We start from the raw sequence: 9,362 nt of genomic DNA, 5'->3' as shown, positions 1-9,362 counted from the left end.
AAGGCTATAAGGAGGCCCAATAAACTGCAGTGAGGTGGATGGGAGCTGAGCATAGTGGACTGGGGGATAGTGGATTCCTGGATGTTGAATCAGTGAAGACGCTACATTAAACGTGGGGGGCAAGGGGCTCATGTTCACAACAGATGGGAGGCCAGTTGGTGAAAAGGTGGCAGGTGGCACAGCCACCTTATACAGCATGCCATACTGATCTACTGTCAGACCAGCGATGGCCTCAGTTCCATCACCCCCAAGGCTGACTCTGGCTCCTGTCTGGCTCTGCCCAGCCACCACGACCCCTTGGGACCATTCAGAGGCATCACTGGAAGGTGTGTGGTTTGTGGAGCAGCTCGTAGTTCTCCCCATATCCTCTCTGGTCACAGGGAGGTCTCGTTTCTTTGGTGGAAGGCATTCCTGACTCCTCTCATGAACAGGTTTCATATTGCTTTGTGGTGTTCCTGGAGCCTGGATGGGGTTTGCTTGCTCCTTGGGGCATCAGAAGGAACTTCTCTGTGGCTTCCCTGTACCTTTTCTCTGCTGATGGCTGGGGTGCCCACATCTGAGCTTCTGGTGGTACTTCTGAGCAGTTGTAATACGTGTCCCCTCCTCTGGCTTGTAAGCCGGCCCATTTCATGGAGCTCCCTGGACTCCTCCCGCTCGTCCGGGAGCTGCCGCCACCGAGGACGCCGCCATCCCCGGCCCCGGAGCCACCCCACACCCAGCGCCCCCCCCAGCTGGGCGCCCGGAGATCCATTCACAGTCTTTATATTGAGATAAATTCCTTCCATGCCTATTATTTCTAGGATTTTTATCATGAATCCATGCTGAATTTTTTCTGCATATATTGAAATAATCATGTGATTTTTATCTTAAGTTCATTTATGTGATTTATTACATTTATTGACTTGTATATGTTGAACCATCCCTGCATCTCTGGGATAAAGCCAACTTGGTCACATATATATCTTTTTGAGATATACCTGTATTTGGTTTTCAATTTTTGGAGGGCCTAAAAGGGTTTTTATGTACAAAGGATTATAATCTTTTTAACTTGGTAGATGGACTTGAATAAGCCATTCAAGGAAGATACATCATTTAGTCCAGTTTAGTGAAGCCTATATTTTTAGCTGCTAGTAACCCATCTTGCCTTCAGATTGCCAAGGAGTAAAAAGTAACACATTATTACTTTGCAATTATTTTTTAGAATGTTTGCATCTATGTTCATCAGGGGTACTGGCTTTTGTTTTCTTTATTTGTTGTTGTTTTCTTTTAGATTTATTTATTTTTATTTTGTGCATGGGTATTCTGCCTACATGTATGCATGTGTTCCACATGCATGCCTGGTTCATACAGAAATCAGAGGAAAGTGCTGGATCTCCTAGAACTGGAGTTACAGAAGATTTGGGTGCTAGAAACGAAACCCATGTCCTCTGCAAAGGCAGTAAGTACTCTTTATTGCTGAGCCACCTCTCCAGGCCCTTTTATTGTGTCTTTACCTGGCTTTGATACTAGAGGAATTTGGAAATGCTCCTACTGTTTCTGTTTCTTTTGTTTTTGTTATTTTTTTTAATAATTTAAGAAGTACTGGTTGTACTTTTTCTTTGAAAGTCTGGTAGAGTTCAGCTGTGACTCCATCTGGACCTGAACATTTTTTTTTAAGCTAGGCTTTTTTTTTCTCTCAGAACTTTTCTTTATTTTTCTTTTGTATTCTGGTTCTATAGTCTGTATTATCTTTTTTTAATTAATTTATTTATTTATTAAAGATTTCTGTCTCTTCCCCACCGCCGCCTCCCCTTTCCCTCCCCCTCCCCCAATCAAGTCCCCCTCCCTCGTCAGCCCAAAAAGCAATCAGGGTTCTCTGCCCTGTGGGAAGTCCAAGGACCACCCACCTCCATCCAGATCTAGTAAGGTGAGCATCCACGAAACTGCCTAGGCTCCCACGAAACCAATAGGTCCAGTAGAATCAAAAACCCGTTGCCATTGTTCTTGAGGTCTCAGTAGTCCTCCTTGTCCGCTATGTTCAGCGAGACCAGTTTTGACCCAGGCTTTTTCAGACCCAGGCCAGCTGGCCTTGGTGAGTTCCTGATAGAACATCCCCATTGTCTCAGTGTATGGGTGCACCCCTCGCGGTCCTGAGTTCCTTGCTTGTGCTCTCTCTCCTTCTGCTCCTGATTTGGACCTTGAGATTTCAGTCCGGTGCTCCAATGTGGGTCTCTGTCTCTGTCTCCTTTCATCGCCTGATGAAGTTTAATATTCAGGAGGATGCCTATATATTTTCTTTGGGTTCTCCTTCTTATTTAGCTTCTCTAAGAACCCAAATTATAGGCTTTTTATTAGTTTCAAGCTCCCTATTTGGGTATGTTCAAGTTGTTGATCTTTTCTTGGTTTAACTTTGTTGGTTCAGATGTTTTTATTTAATGAAGTACAGGGTTTTTAACTATCCTCCTATACTATTCTCACTTTCTTAATGTGTATTGTAATGTTTACCTGCTCATTTCTTATTAATTTATGTCTCAGCCAAGGGTCTGTAAATTGTGGGGTTTTTTTCCCAATGGACAAGTTCTTAGTTTCATTAACTCTGTATTTTTGTTTGTTTCTATTTCATTCATTTCTGTCCTGTTTTTTATTATTTATTCCCATCTACTGAATTTTGGGTTTGGTTTGTTCTTTATTTTCCTGAACTCTTTAGAAATGAGTTTTTCCCTAGTTAGAACTTCGAGTGCTATATTGAATAGATATGGAGATAGTGGCTAGCCCTGTCTTGTTCCTGGTTTTAGTGGAATTGCTTTGAGTTTCTCTCCATTTAATTTGATGTTGGTTGTATGCTTGCTGTATATTGCTTTTATTATGTTTAAATACATTCTTTGTATCTCTGATCTCTCTAAGACCTTTATTATGAAGGGATGTTGGATTTTGTCAAAGGCCTTTTCAGCATCTAATGAGATGATCATGTGGTTCTTCTTTTTCAGTTTGTTTATATGGTGCATTACATTGACAGATTTTTGTATGTTGAACCATCCCTGTATCTCTGGGATAAAGCCAACTTGATCATGTGTGGCTTGGGCAGTCTGTAGGCCCTGGCATGGGACCAGGATTTATTCCTACTGCTTTAACTGGCATTTTTAGAGCCCATTATTTTTGGAAGGATACCTTGCTCAGTCTAGGTATAGGGAGAGGGACTCAGTTCTGCTTTAAAGTGATGTGCCAAACTTGTTGACTCCCTTGGAAAGCCTTATCATCTCTGAGGAGTGGATGGGAGTCTGGAGTGGGGAGAAGGTGTGGGGAGCAGGAGAAGGGGAAAGACTGGGAACTGGGATAGGTATGTAAAATGAGAAAATGTTACTTTTTAAAAAAATAGATTTAATAATAATAACAAAAGAAAAAAGAAATGAGTTTTACAAACTCATTAGGCTATCTTTTTGTGCTCTTTTTTGAATTTTTCTTAATGTGGGCATCTAGAGCTACAAATTTCCATTTTATAACTATTTTAATGTGTCCCAGAAGTTTTAAGATATTGTATTTTCATTTTATTTTATTTATGGGATTTTTTATTTTCTTCCTGATTTCTTCTTTGACTCATTTATTATTCAGTACTGTATTGTTCAATCTCCATGTGTTTATGAAATTTCTAGCAAAATTTAATTCTTTTACTCTCAGTCGTGAGCTTTATTGCTTTGTGGTCAGATAGAATGGATGGAGTTATCCCAATTTTTCTAATTGTTTGTTTGGTAGGTTGGTTTTAGGTTTGTTTTGTGTTCTAATATATTGCTTATTTCAAACAAACTTTTATTGGATGTTGAATAAAATGTATATCCTTTGGCATGTGGGTGAAATATTATATAGTTGTCTATTAAGTCCATTTGAGTAAAGGTACCACAACATGAAATAAATATAGAATTGAAAAAAATCAATAACCCAATGAGAAAACTCAGGGGAAATCCTTACCAGTAAAATGAATCAAATGAAACACAGAATAGAAATTATGCTTAGTGAAAGAAAATGATGAGTTAAAAAAAACATATCAAAGGAATATACATGAACTTTGATACAGCACAAGAAAAACAAATCTTTGGTTCATAGGCTTAGAAGAAGAATCAAAGGTATACACAAGATCATATGTGTCAATTAATTCCAGTGCCTCTCCGGTTTTGGTCCAGATAACCATCTCATTGGAGAAAGTGGGGTATTGAAATCACTTGCTATTATTGTATTGCTGTTAATCTGTATCTTTACTTCCATTGGTTTGCTTCTTATGAAACTGGGTACATGAGTTTACAGTGACTTCTTGGCTAATTGTTCCCTTGACCAGAATGGTATCCTTCTTTACCTCTCCTGACTAATTTTGGTTTGAAGTCTATTTTGTCAAACAGTAGGACAACAACACCTACTTGCTTCATGGTTTCATTTTCTCGGAGTACTTTTCCCCATCCTTTCACTCTCAGGTAGTGCCTATCTTCCAAGGTCAGATGTGTCTCATGTAGATATCAAAAAGAATCTTGTTTCTAAATTCATTCAACTAGCCTGTGTCTTTTGACTGGGAAGGTGAGGCTATTAATATTTGAAGTTACTATTGAAAGGTGTGTGTTGATTGCTGTGATCTGGGGCTCTTATTTATTTTGTTTGTAATCTTAGTCCTAATTTGTGTTTCAGTAATTATATCTTAATTTGTTTTCTTTCTGTGGTCTCTTGGCTATGATTATTCCTCTCCTCAGTCCAAATTATTGCTTTCAGTATTCTCTGTAGTACCATATTTGTTTCATGGAAAGTTTGTCTTTCTCCTTCAACTATAGCGGATAATTTTGGTGGATAAAGTAGTCTGGATTGGCATTTGTGGTGTTTTAGATGTTGTTCAGGTTTTTTTTCCTGTATATGTAACCTGTGACTTTTTTCTTGCATCTTACCCTTTCCCCTTTTTGTACATCTAGTGTTTTGACTATAATATGGAATGTGGAGTGCCTTTTCTGGTTCTGTCTACTTAGTGCTCTGTGTGCCTCTTGTATATCTTTCAAGTGTCTCTTTTCTTGGTTTGGAGAAGTTTCCTTTCATTATCCTGTTGAAGATATTGTCCATGCCATTGGTTCTTCTTCTATGCCTATGATCCAAAGATTTGTTTTTCTCATACTGTGTCAAAGCTCATGTATATTCCTATGATGTGTTTTTCTTAAGTCATCATTTTCTTTCACTGAGCAGTATAATTTCATTTTATTTTCAAGTCTGGATATTCTGTGTTCTGTTTGATCCATTTTACTGGTAAGGCTTACTTGAGTTTTCTCATTAAGTTATTTACTTTTTTAAATTCTACCTTCATTTCAGCTTGAGTTATCATTGGTATTTTTGTCTCTTTATTGAATTCAGTTTTCAAACACTGTATTGTCTTCCTAATTTCATTCAGCTGTGTGCTTTGGTGTTCTCCAACTTCCATCAGGAATTTGGTTCTCTCCTTTTAAAGTTCATTTGGGCATTTGTTCATGTCCTCTTTTAACTCTTCAAGATGTCAGAAGCCCAACTTTGGTGATGTGTAAGAGTCTCCCAGGTGGCACCGGTATTTGATGTGGGAGTGTCATATATCAATCTGTTGATTTCATTGGTTAAGCAATAAAGAAACTGCTTGGCTGGTCCTCATAGGTTAGAACATAGGTGGGTGGAGTAAACAGAACAGAATGCTGGGAGGAAGAGGAAGTGAAGTAAGACTCCTCAGACAGACTCCATAGCTCCTCTCAGAGCCAGACACACGATGAAGCTCCGACCCAGGATGGACATAGGCTAGAATCTTCCCGGTAAGCGCACCTAGCAGTGCTAAACAGATTATTAGAAATGGGCTAAATTAATATGTGAGAATTAGCCTAGAAGAGGCTAGATAGAAATGGGCCAAGCAGTGCTTAAAAGAATACAGTGTCTGTGTAATTATTTCGGGGTGCTGGGGACGCAGCCCCACCACTCCGATTACAACAGGTATTGGTAGTGTGAAAGCTGCAGGACTGACAGGGTCATGGAAAGAAACTGATGTTTGGCGTTGTGAAAGGTCAAGACAGACCACTGGTGGAAGTGCAGCCTCAGCTGTAGTAGAAACCCCAGGAATGAAGGGGTTGTGGATGGAGGCAGAGGCTTGGCACCATGTGGCAGAGTTTGATTCCCACAAGAGAAGCTGGGAGAGGCTAGTGATAAAGGTACAACTTTAGTTGGTTTGGAGATCCCAAAATATCGTGTATAGGAGAGCTCTGCAGAAGCTCTCAGGAAGGCAGGTCTTACCACTTGTCCAGGGTTCCATGATTTGGGATATATTTGACCCCACAAACCATGATGAAAGGGTTGCTTCTCAGCAACCATGTCTTCAAATCCACTTGCATTAAGCTTGGTGAAGTCCCACTTCTTTGAGATGTGGAGCCTCTGGGGGACAAGGAACCTGAACTTAGAGCTACACAGAGCCTCAATCACATGCTCCTTATTCTGCAGCTTGGTGTGGATGGACATGATTAAATGAGGAAAAAAATCAAAAGGGCCAGGTGGTGGTGCACACCTTTAATCCCTTTAATCCCAGCACTTGGGAGGCAGAGGCAGGTGTATCTCTGTGAGTTTGAGACCAGCCTGGTCTACAGAGCGAGTTCCAGGACAGCTGGAACTGTTACACAGAGAAATTCTTCCTCAAAAAAAAAAAAAAAAAAAACAAAAAACAAAAAGAGGAGAAAGTTTAAGAGACTTTGGGATCATTTGCTTGTGCAGTGGCAGAAGTTATTATAATCTGTGAGAATTTGGAACCCAGGTGTGCCATTTTTGGCCATGGACCAATACTAAAGCCAAATGTCAGTAAGACAGCAATGCTTTAAGAAAATCTCTGAGTCTGAAAAATGAATTTATTCCAAGGAGAAAGGGTCAAGAAATTAATTCTGCCATAGGTAGGGTTCCAATAAGTGCAAAGAGGCAGCTAAGAGAAAGAAAATAGTGTAGCCATAAGGGACAAGAAGAACAAGCAGGAACTCCATCCAAGGGAGAGTTCCAATATCAGAGAAGCCACAAGGGCATAAAGAAGTTTCAGGATTTCCAGGATGGAGCTGAGAGACAGGAAGATCAAGGTTGCAGAGGCCCAGAAGAACTTAAGGAAGCTGCAGGAATTAGCAGGAAACTCCTAGAGGAAAGCAAGGAAACTAGGGATGTACAGGCCCAGGAGGGCACAGCAGGTAGCTCCAAGGAGAAGGTGGCAAGAAAAGAGTCACAAACACAGAAGTGTGTAGAGAAGCTATATAACTTAGTAGCCAGCTCCTATATGAAGGCGAGGAAGCTAGAGGAAAGAGCTGAAGAGCCATGAGGGAGCAGAGGCGGTAAGTGTTGTGGTAACAAGAATTTCAATCTGGGTCATCCCCAAGTGGACTGAGAGACTTGTCAGAGAGATTTGTCCCAAATCACAGAGGAGAGGTGGCCCTTTCCATATGATAGTGGCCCAGAAGAGGAAGCTTCCTGGCACACAAGTGTGGCTTTTGTAGTAAAAGTAGGCAAAACAGGGAGCCCTGTGGTGGCACTTATCCAGCAGAAGTGGCGAGACCAGTGGTTAGAACAGATAGAGGAGCACACAGTTGAAAAAGTGCCCTGGAAGAGGCTCTGAGAAAAGGGAGGGTTCCAGAGAGGGAGAGGAACAAGTGTCTCAGTAAGCAGAATTACCCACATGGTGTGGCCCTGAAAGATGTAACACACAGATGCCCACATGATGGGTGCTCCAAAGTGGGTATCAGGCTCCAGGTTCCAGAGAGAGGACACTTACTGAGTAGGTGAGGAGATGAATGCTTAGATAAGCTGAAGGGAAGAAGTGACTAAAGAGGTGGACTCTAGAATCTAATTGGGTGGCTGGCAAAAGCCGCAGAAACAAATGATCCATACATACCATAGGATCAGCAGCTTGGCTCAGAGAGCCTGAGTTCCCTTGCAGGAACTCATGCTGCTTCTGAGTTTCAGCCCCAGATGAATGGAAAGAAACAAAGAAATAAAAAGGACTGCTCCTAGGAATCGTGGAAGGGAAAGTTTATTGTAGACAAAAAGGAGAGACATAGCCAGAAGCAAAGACGTCTGGGAGCCCAGAGTGAACATGGCCAGACTGAGCTGGACCATGTGAAGAGGTGGGGAGAGCAAGAGATGCACTGCCAACCAAGAGGGGTGGTTTGGGCCAAGAGACTGGCCAAGAGGGCAAAGGATTAAAAAGATGGGTAACCAAAATGTATATATTATATAAGGCAGAGCCTCGGGGGGAAGCACAGCCCAACCCCTGGGTTAAGGATGGGGTATGCCAGGCATACCCTGTATTAAGTAGGGACTAAGGGATTCTGAGAGAACCTGGTGGCCAGGTCCACTTTAATATCTTAAATATCTCAGCCATTTGTCGCAGGGTTTGAGACTTAACAACAATGACCTGGTCACTGTGCCCTGGGGCTTTCCAAAGGCACCACAAATACCTGTCTGGAGCCTGTCAGCCCCAGCACAGGACATCTTGCTGATGGAAATGACATGAAAAGAGTGGAGCCTCACTTAGATATGAAAACCATCCTTGCCACAGCTCTTTTCCACATATTTGCTGGCACAAGTACAGGTGGCCTTCCTGGTCTTTGAAGGAGAATTTATCATATTTATCAGACACCATGTGGCTACAAAGTGGAAATCCATCAACATTTGCCTTCCTCCATCCCAAGTTAAAAATTTGGATCTTAGCATCAGGGCTCACCTCAGCAGAAGCAAGACTTTGGTTGTGGCTTGTTCTTACAATACCCATTTCACTGGACGGTGGGGGTGGTCAATGATGGCGATGGAATTTTTGGTGTCATAACAAAGGGGAAAAGACACTCATCTCATCTTAATCACAGCCAATTCTCACCTCCAGATAACCAGAAACCACATATTCTTAATTCAAAACATCACACTAATGACCCTGATAGAGTCTTTGCTTCCCTCTGAAACTTCACAAGCCAGGCTTCCATCATCCGTATCTTCTATGTTCTGATCTCCCAGGGAATAGTGTAGTGAATTGTAGTGATGAGGCAAGCAGGCCGCTTTTTGTCCTGCCCAGCTCCTGCATGACTAGCTTAGCCCCAGAAATAATAACACAGAAACTGTATTCATTTGAACACTGCCTGGCCCATTAGTTCTAGCTTCTTACTGGTTAATTCTCACATCTTGATTAACCCATTTCTATTCATCTGTGTTTACCACGATGTCGTGGTTTATCGGGAAGATTCTAACCTACATTTATCTTGGGTTGGAGAGCCACGGCATCTGCCTGACTCTGCTTCTACCCAGCATCCTGTTCTGTCTAGTCCACCTACCTAATTTTCTGTCCTATCAAAAGGCCAAGGCAGTTTCTTTATTTAACCAACGAAATCAACACA

General features: G+C 41.6%; 2 pseudogenes; both read right to left on the bottom strand.

The window, feature by feature from the left end:
- LOC126493451 (ataxin-1-like) overlaps nucleotides 1–726 on the bottom strand; it is a 7,927-nt pseudogene extending 7,201 nt beyond the window's left edge.
- Nucleotides 727–6,242: 5,516 nt separating this feature from the next.
- Nucleotides 6,243–8,741, bottom strand: LOC126493450 (60S ribosomal protein L10-like; annotated as a pseudogene).
- Between the last annotated feature and the right edge of the window lie 621 nt (nucleotides 8,742–9,362).

This window comes from Alexandromys fortis, unplaced genomic scaffold (genome assembly GCF_014885135.2).
Source record: "Alexandromys fortis isolate MF-2015 unplaced genomic scaffold, M_Fortis_MF-2015_v1.1 scaffold_326, whole genome shotgun sequence".
Classification (NCBI taxonomy): domain Eukaryota; kingdom Metazoa; phylum Chordata; class Mammalia; order Rodentia; family Cricetidae; genus Alexandromys; species Alexandromys fortis.
The sequence above is the reverse complement of the archived record's forward strand: the minus strand, read 5'-3'. Positions and strand labels throughout refer to the sequence as shown.